General features: G+C 40.7%; 1 protein-coding gene across 4 annotated transcripts in view; it reads left to right on the top strand.

Moving 5' to 3' along the window:
* fhit (fragile histidine triad diadenosine triphosphatase) overlaps window positions 1-20,376 on the top strand; it is a 332,178-nt gene that overhangs the window by 36,199 nt on the left and 275,603 nt on the right. For all 4 annotated transcript variants that reach the window (XM_051948100.1, XM_051948102.1, XM_051948101.1 and 1 more), the window contains one exon: window positions 8,637-8,721. The gene's annotated coding sequence lies outside the window, so the exon portion shown is untranslated. The remainder of the gene's footprint in view (window positions 1-8,636; window positions 8,722-20,376) is intronic.

The following is a 20,376-nucleotide window of genomic DNA, read 5'->3' as shown; positions in this document are numbered from 1 at the left end:
CATATCTGTCTTTGGTTTCATTTCACACATTAAGTAACCAGTAGCCTGAGTAAACTCCCAGTTAGCCCATAGCATTTAAACTCTGATTAGCAGCTCACAGCCACATATCCTCCAAACAAAACACCAACACAAACTCTGCATTTTAAATTAACTGTGTCGCTCACCCATTGACGATCTTATGATCTTCATAAGCCAATGAATTTAGCTGCAGCCGCTGTTCATCTTAAACTTAAACATCCAGCCGTGAAAAATGGCTCCTCCGGTCCAGTAATAGTTAGGTGTTGTCCTCCGTTTGTTGGTAGTTTTGTGCTGTCCCTTTGTTTTTTATCCCTCCATCAGCTTTACGTCTTCACCGCTGCTAGCCTGGATGGCCTTTAGAATGCTGTGCTTATCTCATGAATATTCAATTAGCCATGTGCTGCTTATGAAAATCAATAACTTTGGCACTGAATAGGAAGGAGTATCGCTACCTGATAGTTACGATAGATCATCTCATTCGTCCTTAGTGTGTGTGCCAGGCTCAAATGCATTTGTGGAGAGAATTTTCTCTCTGATGGCCATTAAATGGTCAGACTCAAGAAACAGGTGCAGCACAGAGCTGATCAAAAATGAACTTCAAATATCTGTGAACTGTGACATGTCATGTAAGGACTTGGCTGTGCAAAAAGACAAAAAACTGCTTGAGTCAGTCATGGGCAGCAAAAAGTATCCATGGAAAAAGTAAACTTGGTGAGTTTTTTTGCATTTATTTTTTTGCCTGTTTTTATGTAAAGGGCCAAATTATTTTAGGTTAAAAAAGTAAAGGAATATACACATTTTTTATTTCCTGTTAAATCACTAAATGAATATACACTGTGCTCATACATCATGCTCACACCATAGTGGCACTGTGCACCTGTCCCTTATTTAGTTGTGAGAAAGTTGGCAACACTCGTCCAAACTGTCATGTGACATTTTTATTGTGATATACCCTTCACTGCTGTTAGCTTTTGTTTCAGTAAATTATTTGAGATGAGGGAGTCCCTATTGCATGTTTCTACGTAAATGCCCTACTTTCATGATTTAATATCACCATAGCATTAACTTTTACATTTTCCATAAATGTCACCTGAAAGTTGAATAACTTTTTGTGAGTACTGTATGTAGACACATCGCGTAAGCACACTTAAATAATATATCTGCTGCAGTAATGCAGTTTTTCTACCTTGGTGTGACATAGTTTGCAAGAAACAACATATGTTGCTGATATGTTTCAGATTGAAATCTGATTGAAAAGCACAACCGATTATCTGTCAAAATGTGTGTAACAAAAGTGTGCACTGAACACTGAATAAAGTCTCTGTAGATTATAGACAAAACACGCTTGTTTATCACAAATAAATTTTTATTCACCCAAAGTGCAAGAGTAAAATACAAGTGTACTTAAATAGCTAAGAAGGAAAATAATTTACAAAAAATATTATTATTTTTCATTAAAAAAGGCAGAAATAGTGGACAATGCAGTTTATTTCTGTGACAGTCACTCCAGGACCACCACCATGCGTCCCATCAGTCCAACCAAGGTTTTCATTCATCCTCTGGATGTTCTGGAGCATGGCAGAGGTCAGGTCTTGGTGTCTTCAGATCTGTTCCAAGAACTGTTTGTCTGACCTCTCCAGATACTGCAGAGGATAATATACCATTGGAATGATAATACACCATTGGAATGATAATACATACTACCATTGGAATGACTACTAATACTTGTATCCCAATTTAAAATACTGAAAAGCAAAACACAATTTTGACATTACCCATGCCATTTTGAGTAAGAATATCTCAGTAAATACAAATATAACCCTGCTGCTTTTTTGTACAGTGATAGAAGACAGATGGAACTGTCTTGTAGAAAAAGTTGGGGTGTCTGGTACCTGTCCCACACTGAGATTTTTGCCACCAAAAATAGCCAATTATAAATCTCGTCCAACTTTGGGAGCTCATATTTTCCAAACTGAGGTACCGAGAAAGTTCCAGTTTGCTAACTTATCACACTAGTTTGTGTGGAATGGAACCCAGGGGTGTAAGAACACTTCTGTGCAGTATTTCTAGTATTTTTAAGGTCCCAAAAACCCATTCACGAGTAGGTTTTTCTTAATTTTTAGCAAGCCCCCATGGACTGCAGACTGTAGGGAAACACCTGGGGATGTTTGTGGGGCACTAGCTACATGCAGAGGCCTTGATTACCAACTCACAGCTCTCTGGTATGTCTAGAGGCTGAGAAATAACCACTTAAAGATGCCAAAAAAATGCTGGCGAGAGTTTTTATAGCCTAAATTCTGAAAATTTCAGACCCCCACAACTCAGAAACTATTTGAGCTACAGGCCTACAATTTTGCATAGAAAGTACTTTTGTAACTATCTAATGACATACAAATTTAGGACTAATTTGAAAATGGTGCAGCAACACCCCCAAGGAATATCCGGTCATTTCACCTGGAATGACCCTAGTAAGGAAAGGAAAAATTGGCTTCTTAAGTTGAATTAGAATATATCCTATGTGTAAACTTGATCTATGCATCTCTCACCATGGGCCAACAACATGAAGTTAAGACTCGGTCACATACATGCATTTTTAAGTAAAATCACATTTCCATCCATCCATTTGTTATGCACTGCTTAATCTGACTTTGAGCGAAGGCAGAGTTCATCTGGACAGGTCACCACTCTATCACATGGCTACACAGAGAGACAGACAACCAAGCATACTCAAATTCATACCAATCTAGAATCACCAGTTACCCTCAGCATATTTTTGGACTGTGGGAGGAAGTCAGAGAACTCACTGAAAACCAACACAGGCACAGGGAGATCATGCAAACTCTACAAAGAAAGACCCGAGGCTGGGTAGCAAAAGCAAGACAGTGCTAACTACATCACCACCATGCCTTTGGGCTACAATTGTCTACAAATCAAAATATAAATACAGAGATACAAGAAATACATCTCACCGTATTCACTAGCATAACTAATCAACTATGATGAGAAGAGTAATATGATTATCAGTCTCTACTATTATCATATTTAATCAGAGAATAATGATTGTATTACAAAATCAAAACTAGTCCACCAGTCCATTTTGGTGTCGCTAGATGGCACTGTGAATCCAAGGTAAAAATGGGTTCTTCTCTACAAATTAACAACTTTGTCTCCATACCACCTGCAAATGCAATTATAAGAGGACTTTTCAAGAATGTGATCATTCCAAAAACATATAAAACAGAGGATGAAAACAATTTTTCTGTCAATTTACATGAACATTTTAAATATGAGGAAGAGCCATGCTCTAGATCCCCTGCTTGGGTGGTAGCCACTGTACCACTGATGTATCAATCTCCAATATGTTGATCGACCATATGATGTTCGCATCAGCCTGCAGGAGGTACGAGACTTACTTCTGTACTGTATAGACATGATTGCTACATCATTTACTACCATGGATCCAGGTGATGAGGGATGGCAGTTTAATTGTTGGTGTTGCTCTAGAGTCTAAACAAAAGAAACTTGGATTTTTGCATGGTATTAGTTTCAAAAGAGATCGTTCTTCTATCCTCCCAGGTTTAGGGGAAGTCAGATGAATTGTACAATTGTCCTGGGCTACAATATCTGTTGACCGGTGGCAGAAGTTGGTTGACTCCATGCACCACAGATGTGAAGCAGTTATCAGAAGCCGTGGTTATGCAACCAAATATTAGTCTATGATTCTCAGGAAAGTTGAATCTTCAAGCATTTCTTAGTTTGTACAGTACATTTTTGAGTTTGTAAAGAAAGATGTAATTTTTTGAACATTATATTTCTTGACTTTCTGTAAAATATTATCAAATTCAATTACTTTTTCCAATTTTTTTTGCTTTGAAATAGAACATGCAGTGTCCCCAATGCATTTGTGTTCATTAAAATACAATTTATTTGAAGAATTTTGAGGTTCACTCACCTTTTTGAGCACACTGCTATTATATGAACATAACTGTATAAACACACACAGAATACACATATGCATTTGTACACATAAAATAATTTGGTAAAATTCCCTGAGTGAAATTGCACTTAACAAAAAAAGCATGTGTACCCGTGAGTTATTTCACTTAATGTCCACTTAATGTAGATATATCTATTTAAGAAAACTATTTAACAGATGAGATGTCCTAGTTTTAATCTGCCTTTGGTGCTTACCTTGAGGGTGGCAATTTGAAGAAATGATAAGCAGGATAGGATGAATTCTTAATGTTGTTGGTTGCTTTCTGGATGGCAGCGAGATGTTATAGATGTCCTCAAGAGTGAGGAGGGGTGAGTTTGTTGTTTTTTGTGCAGCTTTTGCCATCCTCTGCAGAGCCATTCTGTCAGCTGCCGAGCCGCTGCCACACCACACCAGGATGTTAAAACACTTTCAACAGTACAGTGATAGAAGGATAGTAACAGGTGTCGAGATGTTCATTTTAGGAGGGATCTTAAGAAATAAAGCCGCTGCTGTGCTTTTTTGACAATGCAATTTGTATTTTGACTCCATGTTAAGTCATCTGATGAATCTATACCAAGAAACTTGAAGTCTGTCACTCTATCCACTGCCTCTCCGTTTACCTCGTGAGGCTGATGTTCATTTCAATTCCTCCTCAAGTCAATTATCGTCTCCTTTGTTTTCCTTGTGTTCAGGACCACATTGTTCTCTTTGTACCAGCCAGTCAGCCTCTGAACTTTGTCCCTGTATGCTGTCTCATCCTCCCCGCTGATCAACCCTACCACCGTTGTGTCGTCTGCAAATTTGATGATGACTATGGTGTTGTGGAACGGTGTGAAGTCTTGAGTGTAGAGTGAGTACAGGAAAGGACTCAGAAAACAGCCTAGCAGGAATCCTGTGCTAAAGGTCAGCGTGGAGGAGAGATCCAATGTCCAAAACCAGATGTTGTGATGGAACAGTCTGCAGTCAAGGATCATATTAAAGGCTGAACTGTAATCCACAAAAAATAGCCTGACATACGTTGCCGTTTTTTTTCTAGATGAGGCAGTACAGTGTGGACGGCTATGGAGAATGCATCATCTGTTGATCTGTTTGGTTTATGTACGTATTGATGGGGGTCCAGGCAGTTTCTTGCTCATGGCGAATGAAGAAGTGGTTGAGGTCCTCAGCAAGTGTAGCGCTGTTGTATTATTTTCATCTCCACTTTTGTCTCTTTAATTAAATGCTTTGCCTCCCTGATGAACCAAGGTGCGGACATCTTCATTTTCAGTTTTATTCCAAGTTTAGCTAAGAGGGCGTTTACTTTGCGGTGATAATGAAAATAGATTCTGATATAATGTGAATTAAAGAAACATTAAATAAGGCTAGCATGAATATTTTAGTAGTACCTTTTTGTATTTATAAATATTCTTTGGTGTGTGACTTTCAAACTCTGCAGTCTATTTATTTATAGCATAGGTACCACTAATTTACCATACATGCAATGATAGTCTAAAGTTTGGATAGACCTACTTATTTTATATTATATAGAAGAGTACTGAAGATTTCAGAACTGTGAAACAGCCCAATCAGAACAACATAGTGACAAAAAAAAGTGCAGGCAAAACTTGCTTGTGAATACAGATAGTTTATCATTCAGTCACATGGCACAACTCAATGCATTTAGGCATGTCAAGACAACTTGCTGAAGTTCAAACCGAGCCTCAGAATGGGGAAGAAAGAGGATTTAAGTGACTTTGAATGTGGCATGATTGTTGGTGCCAGACAGGTCTGGTCTGTATATTTCACAAACTGCTAATCTACTGGGATTTTCACACACAACCATCTCTCGGGTTTACAGAGAATGGTCCGACAAAAAGAAACTATCCAATCAGCAGCAGTCAACTGTATTTTAGCATTTAACACATAATTTTGATTAAAGAACTTAGACATACTGGCGGGTGAACCATTATAGTAACATAAAAAATATTTTGGTAATCAGCAATACCTTACACTGGATAGTGGTCTAATAAATTTGTTAGGCAGTGTATATACACCAATTAGGCATAACATTGTGACCACCTGCCTAATATTATGTTGATCCTCCTTTTGTTGCCAAAACAGCCCTGACCCATCGAGGCATGGACTCCACTAGACCCCTGAAGGTGTGCTGTGGTATCTGGCACCACGATGTTGGCAGCAGATTCTTTAAGTCCTGGAAGTTGCTAGGTGGGGCCTCCATGCAGGGCTGTACACTTAGCTTTTTCACTAGGAGCACAGGTGCTCCTAAATGAAAAAATTTAGGAGCACAGAAAAAAATTTAGGAGTGCTACGAATTTTCACTATGAATCACACAATTTTATTATTAACATTCACACAACAAGCCAAGCAGTAGGCTCAGTTATTTAACACAGAGAACATCCCTGCCCCACATATTTTTTGTATTCAAGTCGCCTGGCACGCTTGGCTGAGTTCATCCAGCGGTCCATAGCAGGACTTGGATCAAAGTCCTCAAGACATGGCCCCTCCAAGCTGATCCTCATGAGGTCTTCGGTGGTGAAGACTGCAAGGCTGCTTCTTTTGGAGCCCTTTGTGCGGTTCTGGGCAGCTGAAATAGGCAGCACCATCATCAGCTGCACCAATCAGAGTTAAACTTATAAACTTTACCAGCAGTGTCGCTGACGCTAGTGCTAGCACGAGCACTAGCACTAGCTGCCGGCATCTCTGGCACTGACACAGGGAATCTGGGATAACTGACTACATTTTCTACTACATTTTCTCTCACATATCTCTCACCGTCCTTGGTTCCACATTTCTTAAAATATGACTCTATTTTCTTCATCTCTCTTTCCCGCAAAAAATGCTGTAATGTTCCCGGTATCCAATTGACAGAAATGGCGTAGTTGACGTTACCTAGGTGACTCTTGTGAGGGGACCTTGTGTGGCTCAGACGTTAGCGTGCGTCATTACGTTTTGTAGTGTGTCGATGTGGGAAAAAAAAGTTGTTGAAGAAGAAGGTATAGGCTATTACTTTTAGTTTGATCCACTTTGTGTAGATTTATTTTAGGAGGAAAATGTGAATCATAGGGTTGACATCTGTACTCGCACAAGTGCTCCCTTTTTATTTTTTCTACTCGCACCGATCTATTTTTAGGCGCATATGCGAGTGAAACGCTCGCACTGTACAACCCTGCCTCCATGGATCAGACTTGTTTATCCAGCACATCCCACAGATGCTCGATTGGATTGAGATCTGGGGAATTTAGAGGCCAAGTCAACACCTCAAACTTGTTATTTTTTTAGTTATTTATTTTTTAATTGAAACAAAAAAGGAATCCTGACAAACTGTTTCTGAGCATTCAGTGATAGCTTATGCTTTCTTCCTGAACTGTGCCAATGACATCGTTATACCACACACTTTTTACTTGCAAACGACTGTTTGGTCGACTGTTTGGACAGAGGATTTGTCGACCTGCAGCTGCTTTGAAATGACCTTCCTAATTTGTTCAAGTCGGTGATTTGCTTTTTCAGATCTTTGCTGAGCTCCTGAGACTTTCTCATTGTAGTTTTTGTCGCTTAGTCTAATTAGTGTATCAAATGGGCCCTGTTTAGATTGGCTCAGAAGAATCAATGGCTGTAGTCAATCGTAAACACTTCCAAGTAGTTAAGAGGCTACGTCACAAAGAAAATTTGACACAACTGTCTACATCACCAAAACTGAATTAAATTGCTCTGTGTATGTTTTTAATTCAGCTGATTTTGTAATATTTCCAGAAGACCCATAATAAATTTATGAATGAATAAAAATGCCATGACAAAGATGCATTGGCTTTTAATTATTCCATCAGAGAAAGTTAGGTAACAGCACCTCCTGAAAAGTCAAGAGTTCCATGATAAGATGAAAGGAGAGGAAAGCTTCAATTAAATGCAGTCATTCCAGGGTGGTACAGCCGTCCACACAGCACAGGTGGCAGACGCAGCCAAATGTGGCCTTTAACGGTTACCCTGTCCGCTTTACTCAACTGACCTGACACAGTCTGACTTTGATCCGTTTCCAAACCTGAAATCCCACTTGCTTGGTCTCCATTTTCAGAGTGACAACAAAGTCATCTATGCTGTTGAGGAGTGTCTGAAAGCTCAAGATGTGACCTTTCACAAAGGGATAGCAAAGCTTGAATCTTGGTGCACCAAGAACATTGAAGTTAAGGGAGACTGTGGTGAACATTTTTTTGCAAGAACAATCTCTCTACAATTCTACAATTTCATTTAGCAGACGCTTTTGTCCAAAGCGACGTACAACACAAGCAAGAATTCAGACATAAGGAGAAACCTTTAGTAAGTGCAAAAAAAGTGCTTCAAGTGCGCCCCCCCCTCTTTTTCAGGTTTGTCCTGTGATGTTTTCTGGTGAGACTGAGAACCATTTTAAGTGTCCTAGCAGACCTGTTGGGATCTGTTTGGGGGCAATGTCTGGCATGTTTGTCACTGGTGAAATGGCTTCCTGCCAGAGGGCTTCTGTCACACAAGCCTCATCCTTAATTAGTCAGTGTAACGTCCTGGCTCATGACCCCCATATGTTGGATCACAATGTTACACGGACATCTTATTAGTCTTGTGAACCTTAATTGATCTTGTCTTGTCATTTTTCTCTTCCCTCTGCCCTCCCCAGCCCAAATACTACTTCTCTTCATCTGTTCTTCCATCCTCCCATAAATAACCATCTGTAAGGCCGTAGGAAGCTGCTGAACTTGGAGGTAAGGATATTTCCTGCATCACACAACAAGGATGCTAGTAATTTGATTGCAGTTGAAAAAGCATTATATGTTGTGTTAATGTTCTCTCTTTCAGTTTACACTGTTGCACACAAGAGTGCTGTTTAATGAATGTTGTTTCTTGTTGTGTACTAATGAGCAAACTGGAGGCACAGAAATTTTGGAAGCTTCAGATTTTGATGATTTGGATTTAGTGATTCTTAGTTTAAATTTCCAAGCTTCCAATTCTTGCACACATGGCACTGTGACCACTGGGGATAGATTAATGTCAGTAATGCTGACACTGTCTTTTCTCAAGAAAAATACATTGCATTTTTTTTTTTTTAAATTGACTGATGAGCAATCATTAACAGGAACAATGTTTGTCACACAAGTAAATGGCCCTTTTAGCACTGTACTTACAGGGTTGTGGTCAAGCATGAGACTGTAAAAGAAATTCTCTTCTGGTAGCAACAGTGTTTTGAATGATAGTTTTTGTTTTCACATATGAATACATCATAATATCCAAACATCAGAAAAGTTTGAAACAATTTTTTTTTATACTGCATTTGAATATAGCTTCCAAAAATCAGTTGGCAGTTATCGTCATTACTAAAAACCATTACATGTATTGAAAACATTTGTTAAACCTCTCACAAGTATGTTCGATTGAAACTGAAGAGACAATGGAAAAAGATCCCTTCTTCCCATATCCAGCATAAATTTAATTGGCAAATCAAGATGCAGTATTTAGCCAGCAGCAGATATTTAACTCTTTGGTCTGCCTTCAGAATATCAGTAAAAGATTGTTGAAGTATTGAACCCAGAGTAGCTTTGCTCTCTGTAAGTATGGATATTCTTAATTGTGTTGCTCCATGGTTCACTCACTCGCAACAGTGTGCAATGGGGTGTTTGTTTGACAGCTGGTGTATATGGTGCACGTCGAATGGCCACTGCCAATTAAGAAAGAAATAATAATAAAATGGAACACTGTCTTTAGTTTTCTGTTTGTTATTTTTCTTGTAATACAATATGTGTTTGGCAAAGTAACTTTTTTTTTTTGCAAGAATCCTGTGAAACTTCCTACCCCAGCAGTCAGAGGTACTGTCATGTTTCTTGACGGACAAAGGGTTTGTTTTCACCTGCAGAAACTCAGTGCTGTGAAACCTTCAGCTGTAGGCTGAAGAGAGATGCAAATAATTCCATTTTTGCCATGAGGAGTTGTGCACCGCCTTGTTAATGCCAGTTGTTGCTACAATTGTGTCTAATTTAAAATAACTGATTCATTTCAGAAACACCTATCATAAGTATGGCATCACTGGTATTCGGTTACATTGGACTCTGTGCACTTTGTAGTGTTTAAAGAGGGATTTGGTTCAGCATGTAGCTTTTGTCAGTACTGTTTTGCAGAGCTCTGTATTTAGTAGCAGCAGGTTTGATGGTTATCTCCTTTATCTCTAAAAAGTTTGCATACAAGGTTTTTCATGGTAAAGTCTGCTTAGGTTAAGTGTTCAAAGTGTAACAGGAAGGCTTCTACTTTGACAGTACTGCTGTTATCGGTACATTATTATCAGCACTATGTAGTATACAACAAAGGTGACTGCATAACCACTGCTGCAAAAATCATTTGAATGTCAAAAGGCTTGAAATTGTGTCATCTTACAATATCTGCATCATAAAGTTGAACAGTAGCAATTCCTGTGAAGAACAATGTAAAGTAAATATTTCATAAGGCAATATTTAAAATATGGACCTCAAAATAGAAATTCAATACAACAAAAATGTTACACCTGTGTTTATTGACACACAAGTTTGAAAAACTGTAATCAGTGAAACTGAACTGAGTATAGCTCTGTTTTCTAGTTAGCCAATTTTCATGAATCTTGCTAGAAAATGACCATACCAGAGCTTTCTGCATCTTACAGAGAAACTGTCTCTCTACATTTCCACATCATTGCTCAACAAGGAAAACAGTTCTTAGAGGAATTCAAAAATATTCTTCTTACAGAAAAGGAAACAGTAGAATTAGTGACCAATTAATTTTTTAAACACAGTTGCAGCAGTAGTAAGTAGATATTGAATGAGATACATGACCACACAGTAGCTGTTCTGCAAAAAGGATGGAGCATTACTTGTACAATCTACCTCTGTAGAACAGTCAATGACTTTAGATCTGTCACAGGGTTTTTAAGGTAAAATTACAGTGTTTTGAAGGCTCAAGCAGTGTAAAAGACAATAATACCAACCTCAATAGACTATATTCAAGATAAAAAAAAGTTTACTTTCTTTTTTAGCACAAACTAAAATTTTGCTTTAATAAATGAAAGAGTGCTGATGATTTTTGGGAGCCTGCTTTAATCAGATGAAATGAAGATATATCCAGCATGTTTGGTGTGGACCTGGACAGGGCCACCATGGTGTGTGTGTGTGTGTGTGTGTGTGTGTGTGTGTGTGTGTGTGTGTGTGTGTGTGTGTGCGTGCGTGCGTGCGTGCGTGCGTGCGTGCGTGCGTGCGTGCGTGCGTGCGTGCGTGCGTGCGTGCGTGCGTGCGTGCGTGCGTGCGTGCGCAGGTAATTATAGGGGTTGTGGGGACCTAATGCCCTCACAACCATAGGAAAACCAAAAGAAATGTCATTTGTGGGGACCTCATTTGGGTCCCCATGAGGGGAAACAGTGTTTTCTTGGCCATGTTGTTGTTACTGAAAAAAGCAAAAGTACAAAAACGTAGGGTTAGGCATTGTTTTGGTCTGGGTTAAGGTTAGGGGTAGGGTAAGGGTTAGGGGTTAGATATGAATGGGAGTCAATGGTAGATCCCCACAAGGATAGGAATACACAGTGAGAGTGTGAGAGTATGTGTGTGTACATACATGCAATAATGTCATTCAAACAGCTTAAATGCACTGTCCCAGACATATTTTATTTGGGATTTGTGGAAATCGAGGTGAATCCTCATGGTCGGTGGCATCCTCAGCCAGGACGGCACAGGAGTTGATGACTGTCTTGATCTCAAAAGGTCCCATGAAGCGGGAGGCCCATTTCTTGGACCCCACTCTAAGGGGAAGGTTGTTGGAGTGGAACCGTATTTTTTGGACAGGGGCATAGGCTGGAGCTGGACTGTGGTGGTGCCAGTTGCCCATGTCCTACATCCTACTGGAGGTGTGTGGGAGGGCAATGCATGACTTTAAATTGTTGGTCGGCCATGTTCCATCTGATAGGTCAGATTTTTTTGACTGTAATGCTATTTAGTCCATGGAAATCAATGCAGGGTCGGAAGGTCAGATCCTTCTTTCTCACAAAGAAGAAGCCTGATCCGACTGGTGATGAGGAGGTACGGGTGATGCCTGCTGCCAGGGAGTCCTTAATGTAATTTTCCATTGAGACCTGCTTATGATTGGAAAGACTGTAGAGCCAGCTACTGGGAAGGGGGGCTCCAAGCAACAGGCTGATTGTGCAGTTGTAGGAACAGTGCGGTGGCAGGGATAAAACCTGGTGCTAATTGAAGATGGGTACTCAGTCATGGTACAACATGGAACAGGTCAGTGGGTTCAGAGCTAGGCCGAGGGACAGTGTTACGGCCACAGGTATCTGTGAGCCGTCTGGGTTCTGGATGGTTTTCTGCTGGGCCTTTTGTGTGGGGTGATTGCTTGTGTGGGTTCAGCTGTGGATGTTTTCAGAGTCTTTTCAGAGTCTCTCTGGAACACCAGCTGCCAGCCATTCCAGCTAATGTCTCAGGAGTAGACAACCTGCACTGCAGTCTTGTTCTCCCCGCCTTTTGCCCTTCCTGATTGGGCCACCGCCCAGTTCCCCTCCACCACTAACCAATCGGACACAGCCAGCGCCACACCTGCAGAGTGTATACCTGCAACCATGATCTTAGTCTTGGCAGCTGGTATCCATGACCAGTCCACCCTGTTGCCTCTCAGTGTGAAAATTTGTTTGTAGTGTGATGTGTTTCGGTCTGTAGGTACGTGTGGTTGGGTTGGTGGGTACTGCAGACACCTCGGCTTTCTGTTAGCAGCTGCTACTTTGGCGTGGAGCCTGGGGCTCCAGGTAGCAGTTGCCAACTTAGTGAAGAAGTCATTCAGATTTTGAGTATCCGTGACCTGTGTGGTCAATGTGTGTGTGAGTGTGAGGTACCAGTTTTGTTTAGTTCGTTTTGGCACTCTGTATTAGTTTTTGTTACTGGTGGTGGGTGTTGCTGATGTGCTTATGTTTGGCTAGGGAGTTTAGTTACTTTTTTTGTGTTTTGATTGTTTAAAAACTCCGTTAGCCTTCATTTGGTTTCATTCTGTTCTTTGATTTAGCAACACTCACCAGTCTTGTGTTCCTTGTTATCACTTTTATGTTCCATTCACCACTAAGCAATAAATCTCTTCCCCTGAACCAGTAACATCTGGTTAGTTTTGTTGCATCCAGCCAGCCCCTAGAGGTTGGATTATAACAGGCAGCATGGCCAGCGCCAAGGCCAGTCTATGTATGGGTTATGTTTGTGTAGCTAGGGGTAGCCCAAGACAAAGGGAGAGTGGAGGGAGAGTGGAGGGAGTCTGTGAGGTGAAAGGAAAGATGCTCTTGGTGGCTTCCAGTGAGAAGGAGAGTTACTGGAACAGTTTTGCAGTTGGACTGCACGCTGGCTATTCAGAGCAAGTGCTGGGATTTCGTTGGTGGCCACTGGCCAAGTTGCATGGGTTCCACCTTGGAGGAGGTGACTGCAGGCTGGGACACATGGCGGGATGTGTGGAGATGAGGAATGCAGGGACCGAGCACCCCTCTGTTGGCGGCCTTCACGGAGTCTGTTATCCAATCAGATGGGAAGTGCCATCAGTTGGTCCAGGGTGTCAGGCTGATCACAGGAGGCTAGGTCGTCCTTTATGGATTCACTGATGTCTCATGTGTAGGCTCCTTGGAGGGCCTTGTTGCTCCAGCCACTCTCTGCAGCTATGATGTGGAACTCCACCGCATATTCAGCTGCACTGTGGGGTCCTTGGCAAAGCTTGGAGACAGCTATATGAACATTTCTATTGGTGCTGTAGCATTTATCCAGGGTGCTGCTTTCCCTGGTGGGGAAATTGACAAAGGGGTGGAATTTGGGGATGCTTTTTTTTCTGCACTTCAGAGTAATATACTTCAGGTCTTCAGAGCATGACTGTGATGTTACCCTAATGTCCATGATCTAGGAATGTTGGATGATGATTGCTGTTTCTTTTCCAGGTTTTACAGCTTTCCATTGAGTTACATTCGGCTCTGTAAATGATGTAGTCTACCGATGTTATGGTTCTTCTGTCTGAGCCACGTTTCACAAAAATATAGAACAGCAATCCTGGATCTAACCATCCCCCTGAAGAGATCTTCCATTTTGTTTGCAAAGCTCTGGATGTTGGCAAAGAGTATGAGTCTCAGAGTTAGCTATAAACTGTTGATCACTTTGCGAAGTCTCCGTTCTATTCTTTCCCACCTGCCATGGTTCTGTGTTGGCCTCCAGATGCCGGAGATCCCCCTGCTACAGTTTTGCCCGGCATTGCTCCAGTGTGGAGCTTTAGTTAGCTCTGGGAAGGAGTCAAAGACATTTGTGTCAGAAGGTCATCTGTGACTCTGTTCTCCTAGTTCTGAAAGAGTCTCTTCACTCTACTTAACATCAGCTCTGACAAACTGTACATGAAAAGACAGTAGCAATATGAACAAGGCAAAAAACTGTATAAAGCCTAACTCGGAGAGCTACGCTATGTTGCACACTTGAGACAACCATCTTAGAAAAATACATAGAAAAAACAAATAATGTATTTTTTGAAAAAAATAAGAAAAACAAACGTGTAAAAGTACATTTAAGCCACTTTGAGGCACATAGTTTCATTTTTTTCTCACAAGAGGTTGACTGATTTGACTAAATATGGTCAAAACACGTGCTGTGTGACAATTTGGTCTTAAATTCAGGATAACGTCACAGGCTGTCTTTCTTTAACCAATATTTGTTGCTTTGACAATTTCTAAAACATGTTTTTAAAGCCCTCTGATTATTCTGTCTTTAACTGACTCCTGGAATGGAGAGTACATGACTCCCTGTGGGATGAAGAGCCTAATGGCTCTCAGCTTGTTTACATATTGTCAGATTTGTTTAATTTAACACAAAAGTTTGTCACAGCACAGTACTTCCATTTTATTTGCACTGTCACTGCACAGCGAGGAGTCCAAGGGTTTAAATCCACCAGCTGTCTGGCTTATTGCTATGTCAAACTTGCATTTTTTCTCAGTGTCTGTATGATTGCTATAACTTCCTGTCATTGCATGCAGGTCATGTCACTTGGAAACTCTAAAGTTGCTGCTGGGGCTAAATGTCTGAGAGAATGTTTTGTTTCTTTACAGGAGACACATAATTAACAACTAAATAACAGACAGCCAATGCCATGGCTGGCCATTTCACTCAAAGTTCAAACTTCTCAGCTTCCCTAATCTTCGTTCCCTATTTCACAGAAATAGACAGAACAAAAACCTGGTGTAACTTTAAATATTTATGTATCTAAACAACTGCTCTCACAGGATAGTTGACAATTGAGTAATAACTACAATTATAAACAAAGAAAAACTAATCAACTGATCTTTGGATGTTAAAACTAACTGCAGTGAGTAGGGTAATGGTGAGAGAGAAATTGTGAGTAGTCAGGTAAAGACTATGGCCTGTGCAAGTCAGATTTATTTAATTGAAAAAGCAGACTTCTGGAAGTATCTGCAGCCCAGGAGCTGTGAAACAAGTCTGAAGATCTCACTCAGTGATGATACAAATAAGCTGCTCTGCTATTTGAAGATGCCTGAACGAGTTTGTGATGCCTCTGTTTTTTATAAGAACATGGCAGAGAGTATGTATGGTCATTGTAATCACCTAAGACAAATCTGGGAGAGGGACCTGAACTCAAACATTGAGGAAGAGGCATGGGACGAGGTGGTGTCCAAGGCGGGGTGGCCTGTGAGGGATGTGATAAGTACATTTACTATAAGGTTATGCACAGGTACTGTTATACACCAGTTAAGCTTCATAGGATGGGATTAGTGAGAGACAATATATTGTGGAAATGAATGCCACAGGCTCTTCATTTTTTGTGGGATTGTCCTCTGGTCTTCCCTTTTTGGCAACAAGCCATTGTAACTATTGGAGATTGGTTAACCACACCACTACCAGACTCTCCAGTTAAGTGTAGCGATATTGCCTTATTAAACGTTAATTTAATAAGTATGCACTCGTTGATTGTAGTTTATTAATTGGGGCACCACTCTACAAAAGTAGAGAAATAACTGATAATGGATTAATTCAGTTGAACAGTCTAATATCTGAATGTCGAGAATCCTCGAAAAACATTGATCCCAGTCAACACATATAAACACAAAAGAGACTGTAATTTTGGGTTAAATGAAGGATATTTATTGACTAAAACTAATAACAAAACAGTGATTAATACAGTAATAAGTATAATGGGTGTTGGTGTGTGGGATAATAAGTGGGTGTGGGTGATAATAGGTGTGTGTGTGTGTGTGTGTGTGTGTGTGTGTGTGTGTGTGTGTGTGTGTGTGTGTGTGTGTGTGTGTTAATTATTCAGATTTGCATTTCTAACTAGGATTATGGACTGAGTAATCAGACCGCTGAAGGTATGACGAGATGATTAATAATTTGGAAAATGAACGACTGATAAGTGACTAAACGGAGTTATTAAAGAAGATTTTGGAAGCTATTTAAGGAAGATTTCAAGCTATTTTAAGACGTCAACCCAATAATTCAGATCACACCAATGCGTTTGCTGGCTTACTTTGTTGGAGAATGGTTGCTCAGAGTCTCGGCTGGGACAGCGTTGCGTCTTGAACGGAACTTAACTTCAATCCTCGGCGGATCCCCGAGTCATGAAGTCTGTCGCTATGGCAACGCCTTGGCGTCCTGCCTGCTGATGCTTTTGAGCGCCTCTGGTTCAGTTCGGGCCAGCTGGGTGGATCTCAGTAGATGGTGGAGAGAACGCAGGAACAGTTCGTCCTTCTTTTGGGGTTGACTTGACCGAAAAATAGCTTGATAAACAAAAAGGTAGGCTTTCATTCTATGTCGGCAGGTTTAGCTGGAAAAGTAGCAAACCTGTGACCGGAGCCGCTGCACAATGGGAAGAATAAAACTGGAACGGGATCGAATTGGTTCTTGATCAAAAATCGTCGGCCAACAAAAGTGTAGCTCTATTTGTTCAGGTAGTGAGCGAAGATATCTATTCTTTGATTAAAAGAAAAATGATTAAGAGTCGTGGTTAGCAAAGGCCAGCTCTGCTACCAGGATAAGCTTAGAGTAAATAGGAAAAAGAAAAGAAAAGGCGCCAAAGGAAAAACAAAAGAATCGCTCAACGTAGTTTCTGAAAGCTAGTTATGTAGGAAGAGGGGTAAGAAGCGTAAAATGGCTGGTTTTAAGGATTTTCTCTGAGAAGGGGCGTGGAAGTGTCGGCTGAGGCGCGCCTTCCTTTGAATCTGGGGGAACCTCCCCCTTTGGGCTCAAAGGGGAGAGACAAAACCGGATCAAATAAAAATTAAAAATATTAAAATGCGCAAAAGAACGATCTGTTTACTCCTCCATGACCCTTACAATATATTTTAAACAATCAAAGATAAAATAAAACTGATTATACAAGCTAGTCTAAGAATATGTGAGTTCTAGTTCCTATTTATATGTTCGTGTGCATTCTAATGGTTGTTATATGTATCACAGTGAAGACATGGTAACATACGTTCATACAAGGCAGAATACAACAGTTTTCCACTTCTTTGAAACCTGAATAAAGCAAAGTTTTATGGTTGATACAGTGAAAACCTCAATAATGTCATGGCATTCCGACGTCAAAAGGTGGCAGTGTTGAGCTGTGGAAGCAAAATGTACTGTTCATGAGTAACACAATAGGTTTGATAACTTTCGATTTAAACCAGCTAGAAAAACGGGAGTTGGTTCAAAATGCATGTTGACATCTCACTCTATCTTTGGTAAACACAGAATAACAAAATACATTTCTGAGACATGAGTTTTAGAAGTTCTGTGACTGGACAAAGGAGAAAGTCTCTGCCAGCCTCTGCAGAGGTGAGGAGCAGGTCATTAGAATATTTACGACTCTTGTTTATCTGATGGCAGACAGGGAGAGGAGCAGAGGTCCAGCTGAGAGGGCACTTAGTTCATCAAAGCACTTTTCAGAGTTGCAAACAACAGTTCAGTTCCTTAAGAAGGTGTGAAAGTTCTCCAATTCCCAGTTCTCTGCAAAAAGGAGTCTGTATGTGAAGTTAAAAATACACGAAAGCATATATGTCCCAATTTAATACAGAAATAGTGATAGTCTGCAAAAAGGGGTCTCTTAAGCAATGTCAGAGGTCGTCATAAACATGAATCTAGGATGTTGCTGGTGGAAGGTACGGATCGCATCTGGGATGATACAGGGCTCTCTCTGGCCATAAAAAGGCACTTTGCGTGTTTTCTTAGGTCTTTGAGAGAGAGAGTTTGTGGTTATCTGAGGAGGGGATCTCCTGTGGAATGTTTTGGCCACTTAACCCTTTAACCTGCGGTCAATTTTCCCCTGAAATTTCTACTGAAGATGTACAGAAAGTAAATTGAATGCTGTTCTTGAACTGTTTGGAGTACAGGCATGGCTGGGGTCTCCTTTGAAAGCTGACAACCTGCATTGTCACCCAGTGCAGTCAGAATTACTCTAGGTGCTACTGGCACAGAGTTATTTATGTTGGAACACACTGAATTAGGAGGAATTTTATTCACGCCTAAATTTTTTCCCTAATAAAACACCTGAAAATTAGCGTGGCAGCACTGTGAGAGCTTGAAACACAACAAGGCAACAGCCTGGGGTCTTACATAGTTCAGGACAAAATTTCAGAGCAAAACTACAAGAAATGAGTGTTTCACACATATTTTTGTACTAATATGCCCAATTATGTCAATTTTGGACACCCTATGTACACCCTGTGAAAAAATGGTATATGGTCGTTTATTAGCCCTTTTTCACACTATTTTCACTCCAAAAACTCATAAAGAACTAAAAAAAATCACTTCAGATAAGCTTCAGTGTGGATCTTGATCTGAATCAGAGGCTCAGACGGAGACAGAGAAAAGCTGCAGCTCCTGCAGAGCCGGAGGTGTGAAAAATCACACAGAGCCGCTAAAACCCGCCTCTCGGCTATTCAGCAAGCTCATTGGCTACATGCCCTGTCAGTCAAACGTTTCCTCCAGCGTCATTTTGCTCAGAATTTACTGAATAGATGTGAGTCACCAGATCCATCGGTCTCGGCAACGGTTGGCTGTTCCGGCTTCGGAGGCAGCGATGAGTCACTTGATTGGTTGAAATGCGGTTGGGATCGAAGGCAGAGGGTTCAGTCGCCATTTTCTGACCGAGATCGTGAGGATAACAGAAAGCTTCATAAAATTATGGATAAAAATGCAGTGAATTATGGAACGCGCAGCGCCACCATGCGCCACGTGGACGCGCACGGAGCCGAGCTATTTGTGGATTATTTACTTATTTCTAGACATGTTTTGGACAAAATATGATACTTACTAGTATTGTCTGGATGACTACTCTTGGATTATGGCCGTTTTTTGTGGATTATTTTCATCGTTGACCGGTAAAAGACCATCGAAACGTAAGTTATGCCCTTTATGTGTCCCTTTAAACTTTTGTTGTTTGTTTTAGAAATGTGTTTATATTACCCGCTGTGGTAATCACATCTGAAAGTGGTTTATACCGGCGGATTCATGAGACTCTAAGCTTTCCATGGATGTATAGTGTTTCTATCGTCCCGTTTGAAGCTAAAAATGCTTTTGCCGTTAAACTTCAGCCGGCCATTTTCGGCCCGAATACGGGCCCGTGAAGCTACCTGGAGGTCTGCCTACATATGTCTGATTGGAGACAGATCTCTTCTACCACCAGGAGTGTCTAAAGCAGTCTGCCCTGGCACTAGCTGGATTTGTCATTGCAGTAAGAATTATTCTTAGACACTGGAAGAACCAAGGCCCAGTTTTACAGATTGGCTGAAGTTAATGACAGATACAGCATCTTTTGAAGAGCTTGTTGCAAGATTAAATGATGGTAAGTGTAAGTTCTCCCAGGTTCGGTCTCACTTCCTGCATTTTATTCAATATGAAATGACTAGTGCCCTATAATTATTATTATTATCATCAGTCATTACTTGATCTAAATGCCCTCCCCCACCCCCTTATTTATTTTGTTGTTGATATTGATTTGCTTTGTTACTGATGTATTTTTGTTGTAGCAAAATGTTAGCATTACCTGGTAAATGGCTGCTGTATGTGTTGTTGTGGTTGTTTGAAAAATCAATTAAAACTTTGATTACAAAGGACTATGGACACTAACAAAATATTATTTCAACTAATGCTTAAACAGAAGTGAACATGAAGTTTTGGTTATTTTGTGATGTGTTTGTTGATCAGACGTTCTCCGGAAGGAAAGCTGCTGTTGATGAAGGCTTTTATCCCTGACCACAGACAGGGTGGCTTGTCTCTAATGGATCAATAGTTACTAGATAATGGACTGCACTTAGACCTCCATCAGCTGTTAAGCAGATACTCAACAAGGTTCTTCAGTTGTTACACTGGTAAGTTTGATTTCTGAAAGTAATCAGAGGGGCAGCTTACGTT

This window comes from Acanthochromis polyacanthus, chromosome 5, assembly GCF_021347895.1.
Source record: "Acanthochromis polyacanthus isolate Apoly-LR-REF ecotype Palm Island chromosome 5, KAUST_Apoly_ChrSc, whole genome shotgun sequence".
Classification (NCBI taxonomy): domain Eukaryota; kingdom Metazoa; phylum Chordata; class Actinopteri; family Pomacentridae; genus Acanthochromis; species Acanthochromis polyacanthus.
The sequence above is the reverse complement of the archived record's forward strand: the minus strand, read 5'-3'. Positions and strand labels throughout refer to the sequence as shown.